This window comes from Palaemon carinicauda, chromosome 24, assembly GCF_036898095.1.
Source record: "Palaemon carinicauda isolate YSFRI2023 chromosome 24, ASM3689809v2, whole genome shotgun sequence".
Classification (NCBI taxonomy): domain Eukaryota; kingdom Metazoa; phylum Arthropoda; class Malacostraca; order Decapoda; family Palaemonidae; genus Palaemon; species Palaemon carinicauda.
Genome location: NC_090748.1, coordinates 108,502,853 through 108,527,683, shown reverse-complemented (window position 1 = coordinate 108,527,683; position 24,831 = coordinate 108,502,853). Strand labels below are relative to the sequence as shown.

At 40.7% G+C, this 24,831-nt stretch overlaps 1 long non-coding RNA gene across 1 annotated transcript; it reads left to right on the top strand.

The window, feature by feature from the left end:
• Positions 1 to 1,040: 1,040 nt before the first annotated feature.
• Positions 1,041 to 9,484, top strand: LOC137617958 (uncharacterized). The gene is made up of 3 exons (XR_011039710.1): positions 1,041 to 1,134; positions 8,565 to 8,673; positions 9,372 to 9,484. It is a non-coding gene; the product is annotated as an uncharacterized lncRNA (long non-coding RNA).
• The last annotated feature ends 15,347 nt before the right edge of the window (positions 9,485 to 24,831 follow it).

Sequence of the window (24,831 nt, the reverse complement as noted above, 5' to 3'; positions counted from 1 at the left end):
TCAAATAAGAGAACCATTACAAGAGGACCCCAACAAGAAGACCCTCGCAAGTGGAGCACACTAGTGCTCAAATACGAGGAACCCACAGGAGGGCTCAAATAAGAGGAACCCACAGGAGGGCTCAAATAAGGTGAACCCACAGAAGGGCTCAAATAAGAGGAACCCACAGAAGGGCTCAAATAAGAGGAACCCACAGGAGGACCCAAGCAAGAGAAATCCACAGGAGGGCCCAAACAAATGGAACCTACAGGAGGGCCCAAACAAGAACAATACCCTCGTGAAGGCTCAAACAAGATGAACCCACAGGAGGGCTCAAATAAGAGTTCCTCACAGGAGGACCCAAGCAAGAGAAACCCACAGGAGGGCCCAAACAAGAGGAACGAACAAGAGGGTCCAAAACAAGAGTACCCCACAGGAGGGCCCAAACAAGAAGAACCCATAGGAGGGCTCAAATAAGAGGACCCAAGCAAGGGGACCCAAGCAAGGGGACCCCACAGGAGGGCCCAAGTAAGAAGAGAGGAGGCCACAGGAGGGCCCAAATAAGAGGAGGCCACAAGAGGGCCCAAATAAGAGGAGGCCACAAGAGGGCCCAAATAAGAGGAGGCCACAAGAGGGCCCAAATAAGAGGAGGCCACAGGAGGGCCCAAATAAGAGGAGGCCACAGGAGGGCCCAAATAAGAGGAGGCCACAAGAGGGCCCAAATAAGAGGAGGCCACAGGAGGGCCCAAATAAGAGGAGCCCACAGAGGGGCCCAAATAAGAGGAGCCCACAGAGGGGCCCAAATAAAAGGACCACACAAGGGTGCTCATACAAGATCACCCCCACAAGAGAACACCGCCCCCCCCCCTACAAGAGAACCCCACACATGAGAACCCCCAACAAGAGGACCCCACCCAAGAGGAATCCCCCCACAAGAGGACCCTACTCAAGAGGAATCCCCCCACAAGAGGACCCCACCCACGAGGACCCCCCACAAGAGGACCCCCCACAAGAGGACCCCAACAAGAGGACCCCCCACAAGAGGACCCCAACAAGAGGACCCCCTACAAGAGGACCCCACCCAGTAGGACACCAACCAAGAGGACTCTCCACCACTAGAATTACCCAAAACAGGACCCCACCATACACAATAAGGTATGGCAGGCATCAGTAAAATGTGTTCTTTTAGTTGGTATATTTTAGGGATTTGTAAATTTTTTTCAGCAGTACAGTTTGTTGCCAGAAAAAACTATATTCTATCAATATATAGGAATATTTATATACATTGCTTCATATTAAAACAATTTAGTTGTAAAGTCTTTTTCAATATTAAACTTACCCGATAATCATGTAGCTGTCAACTCCGTTGCCCGACAGAATTCTACGGGAGGGATACGCCAGCTATCACAATACTAGAAGGGGGTGTACTCACCAGCGCCACCTGTGGCCAGGTACTACAGTACTTCTTGTTGACACCTCCTCTATTTTTCCTCTGTCGTGCTTCCGGCAAGACGTTCTGGGATACGCTTATGATCTTGGAGTATTTTCACGGCTTTTGGTGAAGTATTTCTCTCAGATTTCGGCTGTCACTTTACTGGAAAACTTCTATATTAGCTTAGATAGCTATTATTTAGTTCTGATTAATGGTTAACGATCTTTTTGCTTGATTTGGAATCCCCACTTGGCTAACTCTTTGATTCAAGATGTCTGACATTTCACAAGCCCCACCCCATAGACGATGTAGGTCTTGTAATAGGCGTATTCCGAAGGCCTCGGTAGATCCTCACACCGCTTGTTCTGACTGTAGGGAAAGACCCTGTCAGTTGGAAGATCGATGTGAGGAATGCGCCGGACTTTCGGAACTTGATTTTGTCCGATTTCTTAAATATTCAACCAAGTTAGAGAGAGAGAGAGTTAGGAGGAGTTCTTCTCGCTCTTCACTTTTTTCCTCACCTCATGATCCCCTACCTTTTCCTCCCCCTGTAGTGGCTACCCCCGAACCTACTATTTGCCCTCAACCTGATATGTCTGTTGTTTTGCGTGCCATTCAGGCTTTAGGTGACAAAGTGGAATCGGTGGTTAGTGATCATAAGTCTCTTATGGCCGAAGTCAAGGAACTTAAGGTCAAGAGTGCAGTGGGTGGTAATAGTGCCAGTGCTGCGACAAGTGCTAGTGTCAGTGCAGTGCCAAGTGCTAGTGTCAGTGTGGTGCGTGAGGGTACTTCTGTGCGTGCCAGTCGTCCTCCCAGTCCGGGACCTCTTGCAAGCTCCCAAGCCCAGGGGAGAAGCAATGTCGAAGGGCAAAAGGGTTCGGCAGGCCTTGATCGGCGCACAGAAGTATCCTCGGTGGTTGCGGGCGTGTCTTCCAGAGACCGTCACTCCCACCCGCAGACGATTGAGCCCGTCTTTTACTCGTCTGCTGAAGAATTGTCAGGGAGGAAACGTTGGACTCAGGTCTCAAGACCTCTCAAACGCAGAGTCCAGACCTCAAGAGCTCTACAACCTGGCTGCAGTCATTGGATCAGCTCTGACTCGCCGCAGTCATCAGTTGAATGCACTCCTCCTAAGAGGAGTAAGGTGCTGCTGCAACAGATCTCTTCTGTTAAGGCTTTACCTCAGCAGACCTTAGTGTCTGCCGACCCCAAGTTGACTCTACTGCAGTCCATGCAGTCACAACTTGCGGTCTTGATGCGTGAGTGTCAGGCTGAGAAGGTTACACCTCCTCCTGCGATCGCTCCGCCTAACCGCAGTCCTGTCTGCCAGGCGTACGATGTTGAGGCTCCTCAGGATACCTTACCACGTACTGAGTTGCCAGTTTCCAGCAGTGTGCAGCTACCTCCGCCTTCCTTAAGGCAACCTCAGCAATGGGAACAGGAAGCTTATACCTTACTTCCTCCGCTTCCACTTGCGGTTCCACCAGTGAGGCAACACTCTCTTGAGGTACAACAACCTTTCCCATCCATGAGGCAGACTCCTCAGCTCTCGCTGCAGCGACCTCAACCCTCCTCAAGGCGAGAGCCTCAACACCTTAGCCTTGCGCCTCAGGAACCTCAACTCGCGAGACAAGTACTGCGTTCTGCGCAGCCACTACCACAACTCTCGCAGCTCACACCTCAGGAACCTCAACTCGTTCCTCAGGAACCTGCTACTGCGCATCCGCTCACCTCTCAGCAAGCGCAACTCTTGAGTCAAGACGCTCATGCCAGGAGTCAGCCTCCTCAATCCATGCGCCTACCTTCTGCTACTCCTTTTGACCAGCCTTTGCAGCCTGAACCTCAGGTTTTGCCTCAGCAACAGAGACTTGAGGATGAAACCACAAGCGTTTTTGCTCCCGCTCGTGCAGATTCTGCTGTTCAGCATACCTTACCTCTCACTTCGCTACACTCTGGTGATGAGGTTTCTGATGATGAGGCTGCACACCTAGATCCCTCATCAGACGTGGATGAATCCAAGTCTTCTCCGCCTCCTATTGACTTTCGTAAGGTCCTGGCTCTTTTCAGAGAGGTATACCCAGACCATTTTGTCTCTGCTACCCCCCGCTCTCCGCCTTCTGAGTTTTCGCTGGGCATGCAGCCAGCCAAGTCAACTTATACTAAGCTCGTCTTTGCAAGGTCCTCTAAGAGAGCTTTAAGAATTTTAGGGGAGTGGTTGCAGTCTAAGCAGCAACTAGGAAAGACTTCCTTTATGTTTCCTCCGACTAAGCTCACTTCTAAAGCGGGCGTTTGGTATGCCACAGGAGAGGAACCAGGCTTGGGAGTACCTGCCTCTGCCCAGGCTGACTTCTCAAGTTTGGTAGACTCTCCTCGTAGAACAGCAATGAGGCGCTCTAAGGTTTGCTGGACCTTCTCCGATCTAGATCACTTCCTAAAGGGTGTATTTCGAGCCTTTGAGATGTTCAATTTCCTAGACTGGTGCCTGGGGGCCCTTAGCAAGAAGACCTCCCCTGCGGACAAGGACTCAGCCATGCTCTTAATGTCCTGCATGGATAAAGCTATCAGGGATGGATCTGGCGAGCTTGCTTCAATGTTTGTGTCAGGAGTTCTTAAGAAAAGGGAGCAGCTTTGTACCTTCCTTTCCTCCAGCATCACACCTTGTCAAAGGTCTCAACTCCTTTTCGCTCCGCTCTCTAAGTTCCTGTTTCCCGAAGAGCTTGTTAAGGACTTGTCTGCGGCCCTGATTCAAAAGGACACCCATGATCTTGTGGCCTCTTCAGCTCGTAAGACTAAGGTTGCTCCTTCAGTCCCCAGGACTTATCGCACCCCAGTGGTTGATACTCCTGCTACGAGGTTTATTCCGCCCTTTCGTGGTAGAGCCCCCAGCCGAGGAAGCTCCCGTCCAGACTCTTCCAGGAGCAAGTCTGGGAAAGGTTCCAAGGCTTCTAAAGGCAAAAACTGACTCTCCTCCTCTCCAGACAGCAGTAGGAGCCAGACTCAAGATCTTCTGGCAAGCCTGGGAAAAGAGAGGTGCAGACGCCCAGTCTGTCAGTTGGCTGAGGGAGGGTTACAGGATACCATTCTGCCGCAAACCCCCTCTGACCACATCTCCCATCAACCTCTCTCCCAACTACAAGGAAAAGGACAAGAGGCTAGCGTTGCACCAGGAGGTGTCGCTCCTTTTACAGAAGAAGGCAGTGGTTATAGTCCGGGACCATCAATCCCCGGGCTTCTACAACCGTCTCTTTCTGGTGGCCAAGAAGACAGGAGGTTGGAGACCGGTGCTGGACGTCAGCGCGCTCAATGCTTATGTCACCAAGCAGACGTTCACTATGGAGACGACGAAGTCGGTCCTAGCAGCGGTCAGGCAGGAGGACTGGATGGTCTCGTTGGATCTGAAAGATGCTTACTTTCACGTTCCGATTCATCCAGACTCCCAACCTTTCCTGAGATTCGTTTTTGGAAAGGTTGTCTACCAATTCCAAGCCCTGTGTTTTGGCCTAAGCACAGCTCCTATGGTGTTTACGCATCTGATGAGGAATATAGCAAAATTCCTCCACTTATCGGACATCAGAGCCTCCCTTTATTTAGACGACTGGCTGTTGAGAGCCTCCACGAGTCGTCGCTGTCTGGAGAGTCTCAACTGGACTTTGGACTTGATCAAAGAACTGGGTCTGTTAGTCAATTTAGAAAAGTCTCAGCTCATTCCCTCCCAATCCATTGTGTACCTGGGAATGGAGATTCGGAGTCAGGATTTTCGGGCTTTTCCATCGGCCCCAAGGATAAGCCAAGCCCTAGATTGCATCCTGAGCATGCTGAAGAGGAGCAGTTGCTCGGTGAGACAGTGGATGAGTCTCACAGGGACCCTTTCATCATTGGCCCTGTTCGTCGAGCTAGGGAGACTCCACCTCCGCCCTCTCCAATTCCATCTAGCAGCTCATTGGGACAAGGGTTTGACGCTTGAAGCAGTCTCTATCCCGGTCACCAAAGAGATGAAGACCACTCTCTTGTGGTGGAAGACCAATCTCCTTCTCAGGGAGGGCCTATCGTTGGCGATTCAGATCCCCAATCTTCATCTCTTCTCGGATGCATCGGACTCGGGCTGGGGCGCGACCTTGAACGGACAGGAGTGCTCGGGAACGTGGAACGAGGAACAGGAAACGCTCCACATCAACTGCAAGGAGCTACTAGCAGTTCATTTAGCCCTATTGAACTTCAAGTCCCTCCTGCTAGGCAAGGTGGTGGAGGTGAACTCCGACAACACCACAGCCTTGGCTTACATCTCCAAGCAAGGAGGGACCCATTCGAGGAGCCTATACGAGATAGCAAGGGACCTCCTCATTTGGTCAAGAAGTCTAAACCTCACCCTAGTTACGAGGTTCATTCAGGGCAACATGAACGTCTCAGCAGATCGCCTAAGCAGAAGGGATCAGGTCATCCCCACGGAATGGACCCTCCACAAGAGCGTGTGCAACAGACTTTGGACCTTGTGGGGTCAGCCGACAATAGATCTTTTTGCCACCTCCATGACCAAGAGACTTCCTTTGTACTGTTCCCCAGTTCCAGACCCAGCAGCAGTTCATGTGGATGCTTTTCTGCTGAACTGGTCCCATCTCGACCTTTACGCATTCCCACCGTTCAAGATCATAAACAAAGTCCTTCAGAAGTTCATCTCGCACGAAGGGACACGGCTGACGCTAGTTGCTCCCCTTTGGCCTGCAAGAGAATGGTTCACAGAGGTACTACAATGGCTGGTCGACGTCCCCAGGACTCTCCCTCTAAGAGTGGACCTTCTACGTCAACCTCACGTAGACAGGTTGCACCCAAACCTCCACGCTCTTCGGCTGACTGCCTTCAGACTGTCGAAAGATTCGCTAGAGCTAGAGGCTTTTCGAAGGAGGCAGCCAGTGCGATTGCCAGAGCAAGGAGGGTATCCACTCGTAGAGTCTACCAATCCAAGTGGGAAGTCTTCCGGAGCTGGTGTAGAGCCAATGCAGTTTCCTCTACCAATACCTCTGTAACCCAAATAGCTGACTTCCTATTACATCTTAGGAATGAGAGATCCCTTTCAGCTCCTACGATTAAAGGGTACAGGAGTATGTTGGCTTCAGTTCTCCGCCACAGAGGTTTGGACCTTTCTTCCAACAAGGACCTTCAAGACATCCTTAAGTCTTTTGAGACTTCTAAAGAACGTCGTCTACCCACTCCAGGCTGGAATCTAGACGTAGTCTTAAGGTTCCTTATGTCACCTAGGTTCGAACCTCTCCAGTCAGCTTCCTTCAAGGACCTTACCCTCAAGACTCTTTTTCTCGTCTGCCTTGCAACAGCTAAAAGAGTCAGTGAGGTTCATGCCTTCAGCAAGAACATTGGGTTCACATCCGAATCTGCAACATGTTCTTTACAGCTTGGATTCTTAGCTAAGAATGAACTTCCTTCACGTCCTTGGCCTAGATCGTTTGAAATTCCTAGCCTCTCCAACATGGTAGGTAACGAGCTAGAAAGAGTTCTTTGCCCTGTCAGCTCTGAAATATTATCTTAATAGGTCAAAACCTATTCGAGGACAGTCAGAAGCCTTATGGTGTGCAATCAAGAAACCTTCGAGGCCCATGTCCAAAAACGGGGTTTCGTATTATATAAGGCTTCTGATTAGAGAAGCCCATTCTCACTTGAAGGAGGAAGACCTTGCTTTGCTGAAGGTAAGGACCCACGAAGTGAGAGCCGTAGCTACTTCGATGGCCTTTCATAAAAACCGTTCTCTGCAGAGCATAATGGATGCAACCTATTGGAGGAGCAAGTCAGTGTTTGCATCATTTTATCTTAAAGATGTCCAGTCTCTTTACGAGAACTGCTACACCCTGGGACCATTCGTAGCAGCGAGTGCAGTAGTAGGTGAGGGCTCAGCCACTACATTCCCTTAATCCCATAACCTTTTTTAACCTTTCTCTTGAATGCTTTTATTGTTGTTTTTATGGTTGTTACGGTAGGCTAAGAAGCCTTCCGCATCCTTTTGATTTGGCGGGTGGTCAATTCATTCTTGAGAAGCGCCTGGGTTAGAGGTTGTGTAGAGGTCCTTTAGTAGGGGTTGCAGCCCTATATACTTTAGCACCTTAGAGTTGATTCAGCCTCCTAAGAGGAACGCTGCGCTCAGTAAGGAAGACGAACTTAAAAAAGGCAGAGTAACAGTTCAAGTCGACTTCCTTACCAGGTACTTATTATTTCATTGTTATTTTGAGATAACTGATTATATGAAATACGGGATACTTAGCTATCCTTTAATCTTGTACACTGGTTTTCACCCACCCCCCTGGGTGTGAATCAGCTACATGATTATCGGGTAAGTTTAATATTGAAAAATGTTATTTTTATTAGTAAAATAAATTTTTGAATATACTTACCCGATAATCATGATTTAATTGACCCTCCCTTCCTCCCCATAGAGAACCAGTGGACCGAGGAAAAATTGAGGTGTCAACAAGAAGTACTGTAGTACCTGGCCACAGGTGGCGCTGTTGAGTACACCCCCTTCTAGTATTGTGATAGCTGGCGTATCCCTCCCGTAGAATTCTGTCGGGCAACGGAGTTGACAGCTACATGATTATCGGGTAAGTATATTCAAAAATTTATTTTACTAATAAAAATAACATTTTATGAATTTGTAATTTACTTCCAAATTTCATTTTTTTATTCACAATATTTCATAGTTAGTCCCATGAAAAAGAATAAATTACTTGTGTTTTTTGTAGTTACACAATACGAAGCAAGATTAGCATATGATCCACTGAATTACCTTAAATTTTATCAATCTTGATTTGTTGATTAAGGTTTAGATTTGTTGACATAATAAGTGTATATGTTGCATTGAAAGGCCTTTATTTTGTATGCAGTCTACATTTCTTAGGTAAATCAAAATTCACAAATTAAACTATAGATATTTATCGTTATATCCTCATCTCAGACAATTAAAAACTGTGGGTCGTTGTTCTTGGGTTGCCCTAAAAGTATTATAACTCGTTTTGATCCTTTCACAACAAATTCACGGTACTGTTTGTCGAGATTATGTAAAGTCTTTAAATTTTATCCTAGGTATAGTAAATTTTGTTAGAAATACATTAGAATTAGCTAACCCATTGCTAATAATCTTAATCCTCTTCAGGTCTCTGCCTGTATCAGATTCGGTTCGAATTAATCAAATTAACTGCAATCTACCATGAAAATTATTGGATTTTTCTATCACAATGGACCTTTGTTATAGTACATGAATGGTAAGGAAGTGTGGTAATTTTCTTAAAGCTATAAAGATAAATAAGGTTTATGTATAGTTTATCTGGAAAAAAGTAATACAAAGGATTTCCTACACTTAATTTACTGATATAGGTGGGTTGGAAATGAAAAACAAATCTGTCACAAAGCTAAATATTTGACTTGATTAATTGCAAGGACCTCCCAAACTCCCATGGAGGAAGTTGATATAGTTTTTCATTTTACTATCCATTGTTTTAAACAACGGTTACTTTTGGGAAGGAAATATTTGATTAGAAGTTGAGCTGAAATAATTCAAGGTTGCATTGCCATCTTGATTTGATTAGTCTTCACCATCAGGTTCTGTGACATCGCCTGATGCAATAATCCTTTTTGTTGAGAAAATTGACACATTGCTGAGTAAAGCTTTTTTATGATGAAATACTGTAATATACAATAATATTTTGAGAACATTTCATCAAAGTTTTGGACAACTTGATATGAAAATATCCTTATTTTCAAAGGTAGTTTTGATTTGGTGGTGTAAAGTAGAAAGTGGATCTGTAAAACCTATGGTGTTTTTTTTTTTTTTTTTTTTTTTTTTTTTTATCGTCGATTAAGAATTGAAGACTTTAGCAGGGCATATTAAGTTTCTGTAAGGTCTTTATTGTCATGGAATGAAGTATATATGACGTGACTAACTCCTTTTTCACTATTTCAGATGAACTGCCTTCAAGTGAGTTCCACAAAGCTAAAAACAGAACTAAGAGACTTGAACAACTTAGAATGTTTAGACAGATGACATTCAACTTTTTTAAGGATATGATCTGTGAGGTATGTGCTTGGTGAACGTGCTATATGCTTCTTTTTGGGAGAATGTTTAACTTGATGTTGGATAGTGATACAGATTCATATGTTAAATTGTTGATTTTTTAATGAGCAAAAATTCAGTCGTTTGATTTTTTATGATAGTGCAGAGACAAAACTGAAGTATTTAAAGCTCATGGTGACATTAAAAGCTGTTGAAATTGATAAGCTTTTTATAAAAACAATTAGCAATTACAAGAATAAAGTGAGTTACGAAAGTAAGAGTATCTTAATATTTTTTTTTTTATTTTTATATAAATAATAGAAGGGTGAAATTTTAAGCTTCTCTGAGAGTCTAGTATTCTATAATGTCACTTCACCAATGATTGTGGATCACTTTTATTGTACTGTAGAAAATTATTAGGTATATGAGAGTAGTAAACCGACCTGTATCTATGATTTAGTTAAATGGATTTTGGAGTAATTGGAAAAGTTCATTTAAAGCAGGGAATGCTTTGGAACAATGTCTATTCTGTACTTATATTTTACCTGATTGTTTGAAACATTCTGATATTGGTTATAAGCAGGGCCAAGTAGCAGTAATAATGATAATGATTATGATGATAATTATGACATGGTAATAAGTAATAACAATAAAAAAATAACAATTAATAGTACTGTAATATTTCTTTTAACTGATAGAAATGGGCACTTAAGTTCTAAATAGTTTTTACACTCAGACAATTGTAAGCCCAAATATCTTAATATTTTTCCATTCCGCAGAAAGAAATCTTAACAAACAAGAGGATTCTACTGCTCAAGAAGAAACCATCAAATTTAAGAATCACTCATCATATAGACATCAAGAGTAGAAGAGTTTTGCCTTCAAACAAAATTGGAGCTTATTTATCTTCAATAATCTATTTTAGCCTTGCTATACTTGAAGAAATAGAGATGATAATTCTCCTTTTTCACTATTAAGACTAATATAGGGTTTTGTCTTTAGTATGTGATGACAGATTCTTAGTTCAGAATTGCCTTTTATAATTTCAAATTGAAATCTCATAGATTCTTATATATCATCAGGTTTCAGCCAGGCAAATGTATCAGAAGACAGGTATCCAGATTTAGTCGGTCAGATATCAGACGTATTAATCAATTCAGGATAAATATTCAATTAGAAATCTCAGTGTTGATATGAGGCATCAGGTAGTTCAGAGCCTACGTACTAAACAATTTTTACTTCTATGATTCAGTAATTATGTGATTATTTCAATCAGAGTTGATGTAGGAACAACTAGGTAGTTATCTCATTAGTTATGAGAAGAGAATCTATTTACGATTTACTTAAATCTCTAGTTAGAGATAGTTTGTAACGTAGAACCTACATGAAGCTTAGTTAGCCAGGTCATGATATAGCTAAATCCTAGATGACCACACTGTTTTATAGATTATAGCTAAACGAGCTTCTTTTAAGCTAAAGATTCGTACAACAATTGATTAATTTTTTTTTTAAATTAGACTGTATTTCAAAGTACAGGAGCTACTGTCTTTGATTACTGTGATATTCAGGTACTAGAAGATTATAATAGCCCTTAGTTTAATACAGGTGGAGTATTTCATCTATAATTACTCACACATTTACATTCTAGGATAGGGAATATCAAGGAATATAGTTTATCAAATCTTTTGACAAATGGAGAATTTACCAATATTTCAAACTATATTCATTATTTGACATGAAAATTGTGCATACTGTTTAACGTTAAGGAACACTTAAGAACAGTTACTTCAAATACTGTTGAGTACTTCCATGAAGAGCCTTGCTATCATGGCAACATTGCATATTTCAAGACAGTTGGCGTTTAGAAACATTTTGTCTTGTCTTAGAAACAGTCTTACTAGTCAAAGATTGCAGCTAGGGTCCAGAAAAGAAACATTTTGTGTACTCCTAGAAACAGTCTTTCCAGTCAAAGATTCCAGTTACAGTCCAGAAAGGAAACATTTTGTCTACTCTTAGAAATAGTCATTCCAGTCAAATATTCCAGTTACAGCCCAGAAAGGAAACATTTTGTCTAGTCTTAGAAACAGTCATTCCAGTTAAAGATTCCAGTTATGGCCTAGAAATGAAACATTTTGCCTAGTCTTAGAAAGTCATTCCAGTCAAAGATTCCAGTTACAGCCCAGAAAGGAAACATTTTGTCTAGTCTTAGAAACAGTCATTCCTGTTAAAGATTCCAGTTATGGCCTAGAAATGAAACATTTTGCCTAGTCTTAGAAAGTCATTCCAGTCAAAGATTCCAGTTACAGCCCAGAAAGGAAACATTTTGTCTAGTCTTAGAAACAGTCATTCCAGTTAAAGATTGCAGTTATGGCCCAGGAAGGAAACATTTTGTCTAGTCTTAGAAACAGTCTTTCCAGTCAAAGATTGCAGTTATGGCCCAGAAAGGAAACATTTTGTCTAGTCTTAGAAATAGTCTTTCCCGTCAAAGATTGCAGTTATGCCCCAGAAAGGGAATAGTTTGTTTAGTTTTAGAAACAGTTTTTCCAGTCAAAGATCGCAGTTATGGCCCAGAAAGGAAACATTTTGTCTAGTCATAGAAATAATCTTTCCAGTCAAAGATTGCTGTTATGACTCAGAGAGAGAATATTTTAGCTCGTGGCCTTGTAAATGTAAAGGACTCTTTAAGAAATTCAGGTTCATCTACCTTAATTGATAGGTCTGGTAATCTGTAAAATCTGAACGTCACAGTGTCTTGGCATAAATGATTTTAGGTTAAGGTATAAATTGTCTTTTTGTGAATGTTCATTTGCTTCACACAATTCCCATTGAATTTCATAAGCTTTAGTTAAGTTTTGAATTCAATTTGCTAATTTGATTAATGGGAATATTTTGTAAAACCATATTGTAAATTGATTATATTGTGCAAGGACTTCTGTATTTCAACTTTTGCTCTAAGTTCTCATCAGTTCTCTCATTCAAATGAGATTAGATATCTAAAAATATTGTAATGTCCTGTCAGTCCTCTGTCGATAAGCTATATAGATATTTTGAAATCTCAATGTTATGATAGGTTTTGGTGCGCAAAATTTGCAGAAATCCCAATTAACAATAATACTATGCAATGTTGTTACTTATAGAGCAGGGATCAGAGGCTTTTAGATGAAGGTTATTTAGTAATTAATATGATTTATTTTACTTTATATCATATGATTAAGTAAAATTGTTGATGTCAAAATTAGCCGAATTCTAGATGAGCAATAATAATTTTGTGTTGATTGCTACAGAATCCATAACATTTGTAGCACAGTATTAACATTCTCAGTCATACACCTCCTACTATTTGATATTCTCACTATTAGCATCCTCTTGATAGTCAAAATCAGAGGACTCAAACTCATATCAATCTCAGTGCTCACTCTTTTTTTTAGTCTTAGCTGATCTAGTTTGTGATATAGATAGTTGGGTCTTAGTTTGTCTGGAGAGTAGACTGCGGTGAAATTTCAGGCTTAAATATATTTGTAAATTATAGAGATCTTTGCCATTAAGTTGGGCCAGTTAAAATTCTGTGCTATGACTAAGTCTAATTTTGTCTTATCATGATTTCTGATGTGGAAAGCTTCTAGCTTTTAAGTGTTAGCCAAAGTGAGAACTGGAGCAGGTCAAACTTAAGTCTTAGCTAATCTGTTGCCCTGTGATTTAGATAGCTTGATCTAAGTATCAGGATAGTAAACTAAAGTAAAACTTTAGTTGTAAATATATCCTTAAATTTTAAAGAGCTTTGGCATAAAGTTAAATCTTAGAGCCTTTGTCATAAAGTTAGGTCAGTTTGCTATGTTCCATGATTTAAGCCAAGTTTTGTCTTGCCATAATTTTTATACGGGAAGCTTCTAGCTTCTGAGTGTTAAGTAAGAAATGAGAACTAGAGCAAACAGTGTCTTTAAACACTGCTTTTTAACCTAGACTGATTTTTAGCCTAGACTGTTTAAAAGAAACTAAACAGAATTATTGCTCATTATTCCTGGAACCAAGTTGAAGTACAGAAGTTCTATTTAATATGCAATGTGTAGATAGAGAAATTGGAAAGACTGTAGTAGATAGAAAACTTGGAAAGATCTAAATAAAGCACTCCTCGGAGTCAGCATTGCAATGGCCCGTGGAGGCTGAGTGTTCTCAGCGGGACGTGGCCAGTCAGTTATCAATTTCGAAACCAATTCAAAGGTTTCTAAGCTGTCAGCTGATTGCTGGGATGGGTGGAGAAGCCCCCTCCCCTCTCTTGTGGTCTTCCAGATGCATATTTCCGTTTTCTCTGTCACTGCTGAAGACTTTTTAAGTCCCTTTCTTATGTAAAACTTATGTGCAAAGATTTGAGTTGGTAAGGTGTGGCATGGTAACTCCTGTGAGATGCCCTAGCTGCATTTTTTCTTTTGGTTATGATTGATTTAGTACTTAAACACTTTTGTTATTTGTTCATGAAATGTGGTGTAGAATTTCAATTGCAATGTTGGTCTAATGTCCCGGAATATTCTATTTACAGTTCCCTTATGTATGGCAGTGAAAACTTACGGGGTGTATAGATATATTTCTTACATACCACTTTCAACTTTTTCATAGGTTTTCAAACTGGATTTCCTGTGTTGGTAAAGAAAATGTTTTGTTTTTTTCAAGCTCATGGAAAACCATGGAACTACGATAGGTTTAAATTTTCTATAATTTTAATCTACGTTTGTCTAATTTTTTAATAGTTCGTGTTATTCAAAAATTGCTCGTATTCAAGGTTGTCTAATTTTGATTTTCAACTTCGTAATTCCCATATTTTAATTAAGTGTTTCGTGGCCAATTCCATGAATATTTGATGATTAACATGAAAAATTTTAAATAGAGCATTTTTTACTATAAGCAGAATTTGTCATTTTTATGCTGTGTGAACTCTCTCACATACTGATTTTTTTCTTTAATAGTTTACATGAAACTTTATTTAACAAATTTAATTTTTATCTTCCCAGATGTCTTAGAAAGTAGAAACTATGAATATTAAGAAATTAAGTCAAAAGTTATTCCTTTGGTTGAGTTTATAAGAATACTTTTATAACATTTATGGACACATGCTGTTATTTCAAAGTGTGGTATCGGGTTAAGGCTTAAATAGCTTTTCGTCTTAGGCTTGACATTCATACCCTGTACTTGATATAAAGAATAGATAAAAACTCATGATGGCCACTTCTAGATGTCTGTGGGAGAATCTTACGAGTTTATAACATGCCAATAATTAGATAAAAAACTGTTTTGTAAATACTATACTAACCATGGGTGAGTTTTGAAACAAATTATTGGTAGAGATTGAACGGATACAATCTACAGTGGTTGCAAACTTTTGATTAAGTTTTTATTGGTCTATATAGTTGGATTATTTTGATAAATTCATCTGTATAAGATTTTTTTAAGCCGTTCTTCAGGCATACAGATGCGCCGAATGGCCATTGATGCCCCAGTACTAAGATTACGGCCTAAATTTTATACTCGATTCAATTCAGGCATACAGATGGGACTGAGCTAAGGTAGCTCAGGGTTAGTGAGCTTTGATTCTATGCCTTTGCCTCTTGTTTGATCCAAAATTTCGGTGGAGTCCAATCTTTCTAGGTTAGGCCCATAATTTTCTGCAAACAGGAAATAGTGTTCCAGTCACTTGAAGTTTCTTTTTAGAATCCAGGCCTCTGCGCCATAGGGAGGAGTTAACTGGCTGGCCACTCTCCGCTGAGAACACAACCTCCACGAGGCCATACTTGGATTTTAGTGGTCAGGCTCAGTCTTTGTTCTGGAAAACTCTGATCCTTTGTTTGCCAAAAGCACGTGAAGACGTATTCATCTCAACCACTATGTCCTCCTTGATTTCCGTAGTGGATGACTTAGTGCTACCAAGGGATAGAAAATAGCCACTAGTAGTTGTGCGTCATTAGCTGTGCTAATGACACAATCTTATTCAGTTTTGTTCTAAAACTTCTTTTCTTTTATTTACATAAAAGCCTAGTGCCTGGTATATTCAAGATGTATTCCATCAACTTAAACTTTCGGCCAAAATGGCAGGGTCATCAGCATATACTGTATTTTACAGGTTAACCAACTGGAATATAGATGTTTTTGTGATGATAAATAGCCTATATCCATCTGGTTTCTTATTTTGGTCCTATCCTTTCCTCTTACTTCTTACTGAACTAAGTCATTAGAGAGGATATGAGCAGGTTGAAAAGGTCAGGAGCCAGAACATCTCCCTTCTTTACTTCGATTTCCACAGAGAATGATGAGGATTCTCTGCAGCCAAAGCGGATTCTTGCATCCACGTTGAGTGAAAGAAGTGGAATGTTTTAAAAAGAAAATACACTCATCTTCCATTAGGGATCCTTGGACACCATTTCAAAGGCCTTGGTAAGGTCGATACAGACTGCATAAGTGAGTACTTTACTCTCGACATTTCTCTTGCTTTTGCCTCAGAGAAATATCATACCCATAGTCCCTCTTTTCTCAACCCTCAATGGGGTCCTGGTAGCACAGATTCCTACGTATGTTCAGTAACTACAAGAACATAACTCTAGCAATTAGGCTAATCGTCCTGTAGGCCAGGCAGTTAAGCTAATTGTCCTTTAGGCCAGACGGTTAAACTAATTGTCCTTTAGGCCAGGCATTTTACACAAGCCTCCTTTAGGCCAGGCATTTTACACAAGCCTCCTTTAGGCCAGGCACTTTACACAAGCCTCCTTTAGGCCAGGCACTTTTACACAAGCCTCCTTTAAGCCAGGCATTTTAGACAAGCCTCCTTTAAGCCAGGCAATTAAACCAAACAATTAAGCTAGGCAGCCAAGGGAAACATCCTTCAAACCAAGCCGTTTGACAAGCACAGTTCAAGTCCGGCATCTATTAAGCCAGGGACTTAAGCCTAGTATTCTTTAAGCTGGCACCTAAGCTTAATGTCCTTTAATTCCTACAGCTAAGCTAGGCATCTTTTAAGCCAGGCCATTAAGTCAAGCGGTTTAACCACACATTACCTAAGCATCCTTTCAGTCAGGTAGCTTAGCCACAGTTTAGCTAAGCATCCTTTAAGCCAGGAAGCTTAGCCACAATTTAATTAACCATCCTTTAAGCCAGGAAGCTTAGCCACAGTTTAGCTAAGCTTCCTTTTAGCCAGGAAGCTTAGCCATAGTTTAGCTAAGCATCCTTTAAGCCAGGAAGCTTAGCCACAGTTTAGCTTAATGTCCTTTAATTCCTATAGCTAAGCTAGGCATCTTTTAAGCCAGGCCATTAAGCCAAGCAGTTTAACCACACATTACCTAAGCATCCTTTCAGTCAGGTAGCTTAGCCACAGTTTAGCTAAGCATTCTTTAAGCCAGGAAGCTTAGCCACAATTTAACTAAGCATCCTTTAAGCCAGGAAGCTTAGCCACAGTTTAGCTAAGCATCCTTTTAGCCAGTAAGCTTAGCCATAATTTAACTAAGCAACCTTTAAGCCAGGAAGCTTAGCCACAGTTTAGCTAAGCATCCTTTAAGCCAGGAAGCTTAGCCACAGTTTAGCTAAGCATCCTTTAAGCCAGGAAGCTTAGCCACAGTTTAGCTAAGCATCCTTTAATCCAGGAAGCTTAGCCACAGTTTAGTTAAGCATCCTTTAAGCCAGGAAGCATAGCCACAGTTTAGCTTAATGTCCTTTAATTCCTACAGCTAAGCTAGGCATCTTTTAAGCCAGGCCATTAAGCCAAGCAGTTTAACCACACATTACCTAAGCATCCTTTCAGTCAGGTAGCTTAGCCACAGTTTAGCTAAGCATCCTTTAATCCAGGAAGCTTAGCCACAATTTAACTAAGCATCCTTTAAGCCAGGAAGCTTAGCCACAGTCTAGCTAAGCATCCTTTAAGCCAGGAAGCTTAGCCACAGTCTAGCTAAGCATCCTTTAAGCCAGGAAGCTTAGCCACAGTCTAGCTAAGCATCCTTTAAGCCAGGAAGCTTAGCCATAGTTTAGCTAAGCATCCTTTAAGCCAGGAAGCTTAGCCATAGTTTAGCTAAGCATCCTTTAAGCCAGGAAGCTTAGCCACAGTTTAGCTAAGCTTTCTTTAAGCCAGGAAGCTTAGCCACAGTTTAGCTAAGCATCCTTTAAGTCAGGAAGCTTAGCCACAGTTTAGCTAAGCATCCTTTAAGCCAGGAAGCTTAGCCACAGTTTAGCTTAATGTCCTTTAATTCCTACAGCTAAGCTAGGCATCTTTTAAGCCAGGCCATTAAGTCAAGCGGTTTAACCACACATTACCTAAGCATCCTTTCAGTCAGGTAGCTTAGTCACAGTTTAGGTAAGCATCCTTTAATCCAGGAAGCTTAGCCACAATTTAACTAAGCATCCTTTAAGCCAGGAAGCTTAGCCATAGTTTAGCTAAGCATCCTTTAAGCCAGGAAGCTTAGCCATAGTTTAGCTAAGCATCCTTTAAGCCAGGAAGCTTAGCCATAGTTTAGCTAAGCATCCTTTAAGCCAGGAAGCTTAGCCATAGTTTAGCTAAGCATCCTTTAAGCCAGGAAGCTTATTCTTAGTTTAGCTAAGCATCCTTTAAGCCAGGAAGCTTATTCTTAGTTTAGCTAAGCATCCTTTAAGCCAGGAAGCTTATTCTCAGTTTAGCTAAGCATCCTTTAAGCCAGGAAGCTTATTCTCAGTTTAGCTAAGCATCCTTTAAGCCAGGAAGCTTATTCTCAGTTTAGCTAAGCATCCTTTAAGCCAGGAAGCTTAGCCACAGTTTAGCTAAGCATCCTTTAAGCCAGGAAGCTTAGCCACAGTTTAGCTTAATGTCCTTTAATTCCTACAGCTAAGCTTCCTTTAAGCCAGGAAGCTTAGCCACAGTTTAGCTTAATGTCCTTTAATTCCTACAGCTAAGCTAGGCATCTTTTAAGCCAGGCCATTAAGCCAAGCGGTTTAACCACACATTACCTAAGCATCCTTTCAGTCAGGTAGCTTAGCCACAGTTTATCTAAGCATCCTTTAAGCCAGGAAGCTTAGCCACAATTTAACTAAGTATCCTTTAAGCCAGGAAGCTTAGCTGCAGTTTAGCTAATCATCCTTTAAGCCAGGAAGCTTAGCTGCAGTTTAGCTAATCATCCTTTAAGCTAGACACCTTAGCCACAGATTAGCTAAGCATCCTTTTAGCCAGGAAGCTTAGCCACAGTTTAGCTAAGCACCCTTTAAGCCAGGAAGCTTAGCTGTAGTTTAGCTAATCATCCTTTAAGCTAGACAACTTAGCCACAGATTAACTAAGCATCATTTAAGCTAGGCATCTTAGTCACAGTTTAGCTAAGCATCATTTAAGCTAGGTATATCAGCCTCAGTTCAGTTAAGCATCCTTTGAGCCAGGTAGCTTAGCCACAGTTTGGCAAATCATCTTTATGCAGGCACCTTAGCCACTGTTTGGCTAAGCATCTTTTAAGCAGGTAGCTAAGCCACATTTTAGTTAAGCATCTTTTAAGCCAGGTAATTTAGCCATAGTTTAGTTCAGCATCCTTTAAGCCAGATAGCTTAACCACAGGTTAACCAAGCATCCTTTAAGCAGACAGCTTAGCCACAGTTTAGCTAAGCATCTTTTAGGCAGACAGCTTAGCCACAGTTTAGCTAAGCATCTTTTAGGCAGACAGCTTAGCCACAGTTTAGCTAAGCATCTTTTAGGCAGACAGCTTAGCCACAGTTTAGCTAAGCATCTTTTAGGCAGACAGCTTAGCCACAGTTTAGTTAAGCATCTTTTAAGCAAACAGCTTAGCCACAATTTAACTAATCCTCTTTTAAACCAGGCTGTTTAGGCGATCATCCTTTAAGCCAGACAGCTTAGCCTCAGTTTAGCCTAGCATCCTTTAAGCTAGGCAGTTAAATTAGGCCAAGCATCCCTCAAACCAGGCAGTTAAACTAGGCCAAGCATCCCTCAAACCAGGCAGTTAAACTAGGCCAAGCATCCCTCAAACCAGGCAGTTAAACTAGGCCAAGCATCCCTCAAACCAGGCAGTTAAACTAGGCCAAGCATCCCTCAAACCAGGCAGTTAAACTAGGCCAAGCATCCCTCAAACCAGGCAGTTAAACTAGGCCAAGCATCCCTCAAACCAGGCAGTTAAACTAGGCCAAGCATCCCTCAAACCAGGCAGTTAAACTAGGCCAAGCATCCCTCAAACCAGGCAGTTTGACAGGCTTTCTGTAAGTCCGGTAGTTAAGCTAAGCATCCTTCAAGCCAGGTAGCTTAGCCACAGTTTAGCTAAGCATCCTTCAAGCCAGGTAGCTTAGCCACAGTTTAGCTAAGCATCCATCAAGCCAGGTAGCTTAGCCACAGTTTAGCTAAGCATCCTTCAAGCCAGGTAGCTTAGCCACAGTTTAGCTAAGCATCCTTCAAGCCAGGTAGCTTAGCCACAGTTTAGCTAAGCATCCTTCAAGCCAGGTAGCTTAGCCACAGTTTAGCTAATCATCCTTTCAACTAGGCCTCTTAGCCACTGTTTAGCTAATCATCCTTTAAGTTGGGCCCTTAGACTAGGCAATTAGGTCAAGTATCTTTAAAACCATGCAGTTTAGTTAATCATCCTTTAAGCCAGGAAGCTTAGCCACATTTTAGCTAATCATCCTTTAAGTTAGGCAGTTAAACTAGGCAACTAGGCCAAGTATCCTTCAAACCAAGCAGTTTGATAAGCATTATTTAAGTCTGGCATTTAAGCTAAGCCGCCTTTAAACCAGAGACTTGAGCTTAGTATCCTTCAAGCCAGTCAGTAAAGTCACACATGATTCAAGTCCAGCTGTTAAGCCCTACAGTAAGGCCAAACATCCTTTAAGCCCTGCAAGTTAAGCCAAATATCCTGTAAGCCCAGCCAAATTTCCTCTAAGTCCTGCAAGTCAAGCCAAACATCCTTCAATTCCTGCGCTTAAGCCAAACTCTTTAAGCCCTGCAGTTAAGCCAAACCTCCTTTAAGCCCTGCAGTTAAGCCAAACCTCCTTTAAGCCCTGCAGTTAAGCCAAACCTCCTTTAAGCCCTGCTGTTAAGGCAAACCTTCAAGCCCATCAGTTAAAAGCCTGATGGTTAAACCATGAACACACTTTTGATTCACATTATCCCAGACTGAGCAGGTAGTTATTCTATCAGCAAATACATTCTAAAAAGTCTTGTCTGGAGTTCTGTGGCTCTGTGACATATCCAGACTTCGCTTACAGCAAAACCTGATTTTTAGAACGTGCTTTTTCTGTCATTGTGGGTTTAAGAGAAACTGAAGAATTAATTGACATGAAAATATCTTTCAAATGTCTGGTGAATATTTCATGAAATGGAATCAATTGAAATGTTAATTGTAATCTTCCTTCCAATTTTGACATATTTCTTTAATGCCAGATTTGGTTATTGTTAGTTTATGATGAGAGTCCAATTAATGAATTTGTTGCAGCAGTTAACTTAAGCCTTGTACGTCCCGGGTGTGATATGAGCAATCATTATTGGAAAATTTTTGAGGAATTTCGTGGTTTTAAACTTTCAATCAAGTTTCCATTTATCTCGACTTTAAGTAATATCTATATGTAAAACTAGTATAGGCTTTTCATGACATCAAAGTTAAGGTCTTACTGACCTGTATGTTACCTTATATCTATGGATTTCATTATCTATTATTGATCTAACAGATAATATACCTTATCTTTGATCACTTGAATTGTGACTGGAATAGGCTTGTTGGTTATGAATATCAATAGTTTTACACTGATATAAAGTTTTCTTTTGAGAAGATTGCACCTCTCGGGTCAATGATTTTTTCAGAGGATTTTTAAGTTTCGGTCCTTTGTAGCTTTAGAAACTCGGGCTTTCAATATAAGCAATATGTGAATGGCAATAACAATCGGAAAGCCCTTGAAGATATCTTGTTTGGGATTCAAATAGTTTTGTTTTACAGAATGTGAATTTTCTATTCCTAGTTAATCGTCATGCTTGGAGTCGTTGAAATTCTTTCCCATTTTGAATACCTGTAGATAAAGTGTTGGTTTGATTTTATAGTGGATGATAAGTTTTTCTTATCCGTTTATCAGGTTGATAAGAGGCTGAGATTATGTTGCTTTTAATTCATCGTGGTGAATTTCATTGTAGAGGAAAGGTTTTATTGTATAGAAAAAAATTGATTTTGTCTAGATAGCAGTGTGTTTTGCCTCGATAGCAGTTTGTTTGCCTAGGGGCCTAGATACCACAGTGCTTTGCCTAGATGCCTAGATGCCTAGATAGCAGGGTGCCTTGCCTAGATTCTTGAAATGTTATTGATCAAGAAACTTTTGACAGTTTCTGAGGATTCCTGGCAGAATTTGTCAGAGAATTCTGGCTACAAAAGGCCACTATATGTAGAACTAATTCTAATTTCAGAAAGAATTTGCAGTTAGAAAGATGAACGGATATAGGAATCTTCTTTACTTGGAATGTGGGAAAAATATGTGCAAAACTGATATTAGATAATGGTGTTATTTTGTGACACTTACATTGGGACAGCCTAGTACCCTGTTATGATAAGTAATAAGATCTGGAATTTCCTCCTTGTGTATGTTCCAGTGATTAAGAAACTTAAAGATTTCCAGAATCATATGGCCCAGTTATAATATATGTGAACTCATTTATTTGCAGACCTGTTTTATTAAGCAATCTTGAATAACAATATGTCTTGTAAAACTCGTAAGATATCATCATCATCATCTCCTCCCACGCCTATTGATGCAAAGGTCCTCGGTTAGATTTCCCCAGTCGTCTCTTATCTTGAGCTTTCAAATCAATACTTCTCCATTTATCATCTTCACATTCCTCAGCCATGTAGGCCTGGGTCTTCCTACTCTTCTAGTACCTTGTGGTGCCCAGTTGAAATTTTGGTGAAATGTCGAATGGAAAATTCTAAGACATCAATAGATTTGTCTGAATGAAGTATTTGACAATTTACTATATCTGACAAAGGGATGAATTTTACAGGGCCAATCTCACAGACTGAAGTGGCCTTTGGTTATCAACGTTTAAGGGTTTTACACGTTTAATTATTTGACTTAATCATCAACATGAAATGGTGTCAGCCCCAGACGAATTCCGGTGTTAGGGTTGTGGTGGTTGAGTGGTAACGTCCCTGACTGGTGAACCCCAGACTGGCGTTCGAGTCCCGCTCAACTCGGTGAATGCCAGACTGGGGTTCGAGTCCCGCTCAACTCGGTGAATGCCAGACTGGGGTTCGAGTCCCGCTCAACTCGGTGAATGCCAGACTGGGGTTCGAGTCCCGCTCAACTCGGTGAATGCCAGACTGGGGTTCGAGTCCCGCTCAACTCGGTGAATGCCAGACTGGGGTTCGAGTCCCGCTCAACTCGGTGAATGCCAGACTGGGGTTCGAGTCCCGCTCAACTCGGTGAATGCCAGACTGGGGTTCGAGTCCCACTCAACTCGGTGAATGCCAGACTGGGGTTCGAGTCCCACTCAACTCGGTGAATGCCAGACTGGGGTTCGAGTCCCACTCAACTCGGTGAATGCCAGACTGGGGTTCGAGTCCCACTCAACTCGGTGAATGCCAGACTGGGGTTCGAGTCCCGCTCAACTCGGTGAATGCCAGACTGGGGTTCGAGTCCCGCTCAAACTCTGTGAACGCCAGACTGGGGTTCAAGTCCGTCACAATCTGGTGAACGCCAGACTGGGGTTCGAGTCTCGCTCAAACTTGTTAGTTCCTTTGGTTTCTTCAATCTTACCATCCTTGTGAGCTAAAGATGGGAGATTTATGGGAGCCTATAGGTCTATCTGCTGAGTCATCAGTGGCCATTGTCTGGCCCTCCTTGGTCCTAGCTTGGGTGGAGGGTGGGCTTGGGCACCTATCATATGGAAATATGGTCAGTCATGAGGGCACTGTCACTGTCCCTTGCCCCTGCCATTCATGAGTGACCTTTAAACCTGTCTGCTTTTGAAGAAGCTGTGTGTGTCTTGATGTAATTAATTGTATTATTTTAACAAACTGAAGGATAACTTGTAATACTAAATAAAATTAAATTTTGATTTTAGTTTTGTTTATTTTCTAAATTCCTGTAATTATTGTTTAAAGACATCTGTAAAGAAAATATAGGTTTGTAAATAGATATTCATGTAAACTTATTAACGAATGTAGCACAAAATGAAACTTTTGAATTATTAGTTTTGAATTAATCTTATTGGCTAGGTCTATAAAAAGGGCACTTTGATGAAATAGCGAATTTCATACTAGAATTAGCTAATTGACTGGCTTAAGGAACATGATTTTAGCCCTCAAAATATGATTTCTAAATTAATGAGCAAATTAACTTAGCTGGCTGGGTAAATATCAATTTTTTAATCTTGAAAAGCGAAGCCCTATAAAGGCAGTTTTTACAAAGTAACCAATTTTATGATAAAATTAGTAAATTAATTGTAATTTATAGTATTAATCAAATTTTTAATTAACGTAATATTGCAATCTAAAAAATTTGAGTCCTGATATGATTAAGAATCAAATACAAATTCACTTGCTTGGATAAATTTGTCCGGGTCATATAGATTAAATCAGTGAATTAACTGAATTGTGTAAGCCATAAGATTTTAATAGTAAAATATGATTTAGAATTAATTTGTAAATTAACTTGTACGAGTAAATTATCAACGTTTTATGTCACTTGGTTAAGCCTTTCGAATGATAATTTGACGAAACATTAAGAAATTAATTCCAAATTCGCGAACCAGTCAATACAATTCAGTTTACCATACATGCTCAGTTTAACCATTATTAAATTTTGTTAATATCATTTAGCCCTAAATATGATTTAAAATTATAACTAGAGTAAATCTAAATTGCCCTAAAGAGTAACACAAAACTCAAAGTATTCGTTTAAGAGATCATGATAATGTGCCACAGATCAAAGATGGAAACTCAGTATGTGAGGGACGGGTTTAAGAAAGCATTACTTATTCAAAGTTCTAAGAACAGTAAAATAACAATAAAATCTAAAAAAAAAAAAAAAAAAAAAAAATTTAAAGTATATTTATTCAGTTTTGATTTAGCCTTGCAAAGCTCTAAGCACCAGTGAAATAAAACTAATCTATGAAAAAAATGACAAGTTATATATAAGCTCTGAAAAAAATGCAATTTGTTTTCAAAATCCCACTAGGAAAGTAGAAAAAAAATGTTAAGTAAGCCAATGTATAAGTAGATAATGAATTTTCAGAAAAATTATAAAATTTCAACAAAAGTAAATCATGTAAAGAATCTCGGCCTATAAGTAAAGTAAGCAAATATTTATATTGATTATAAAGTTTCAGCAAAAATTGAAAAAAAAAAATAGCAATGCTATTGCCAATCAGTAACAAAATTAATTTAAAAAAAGTTAGTATCAA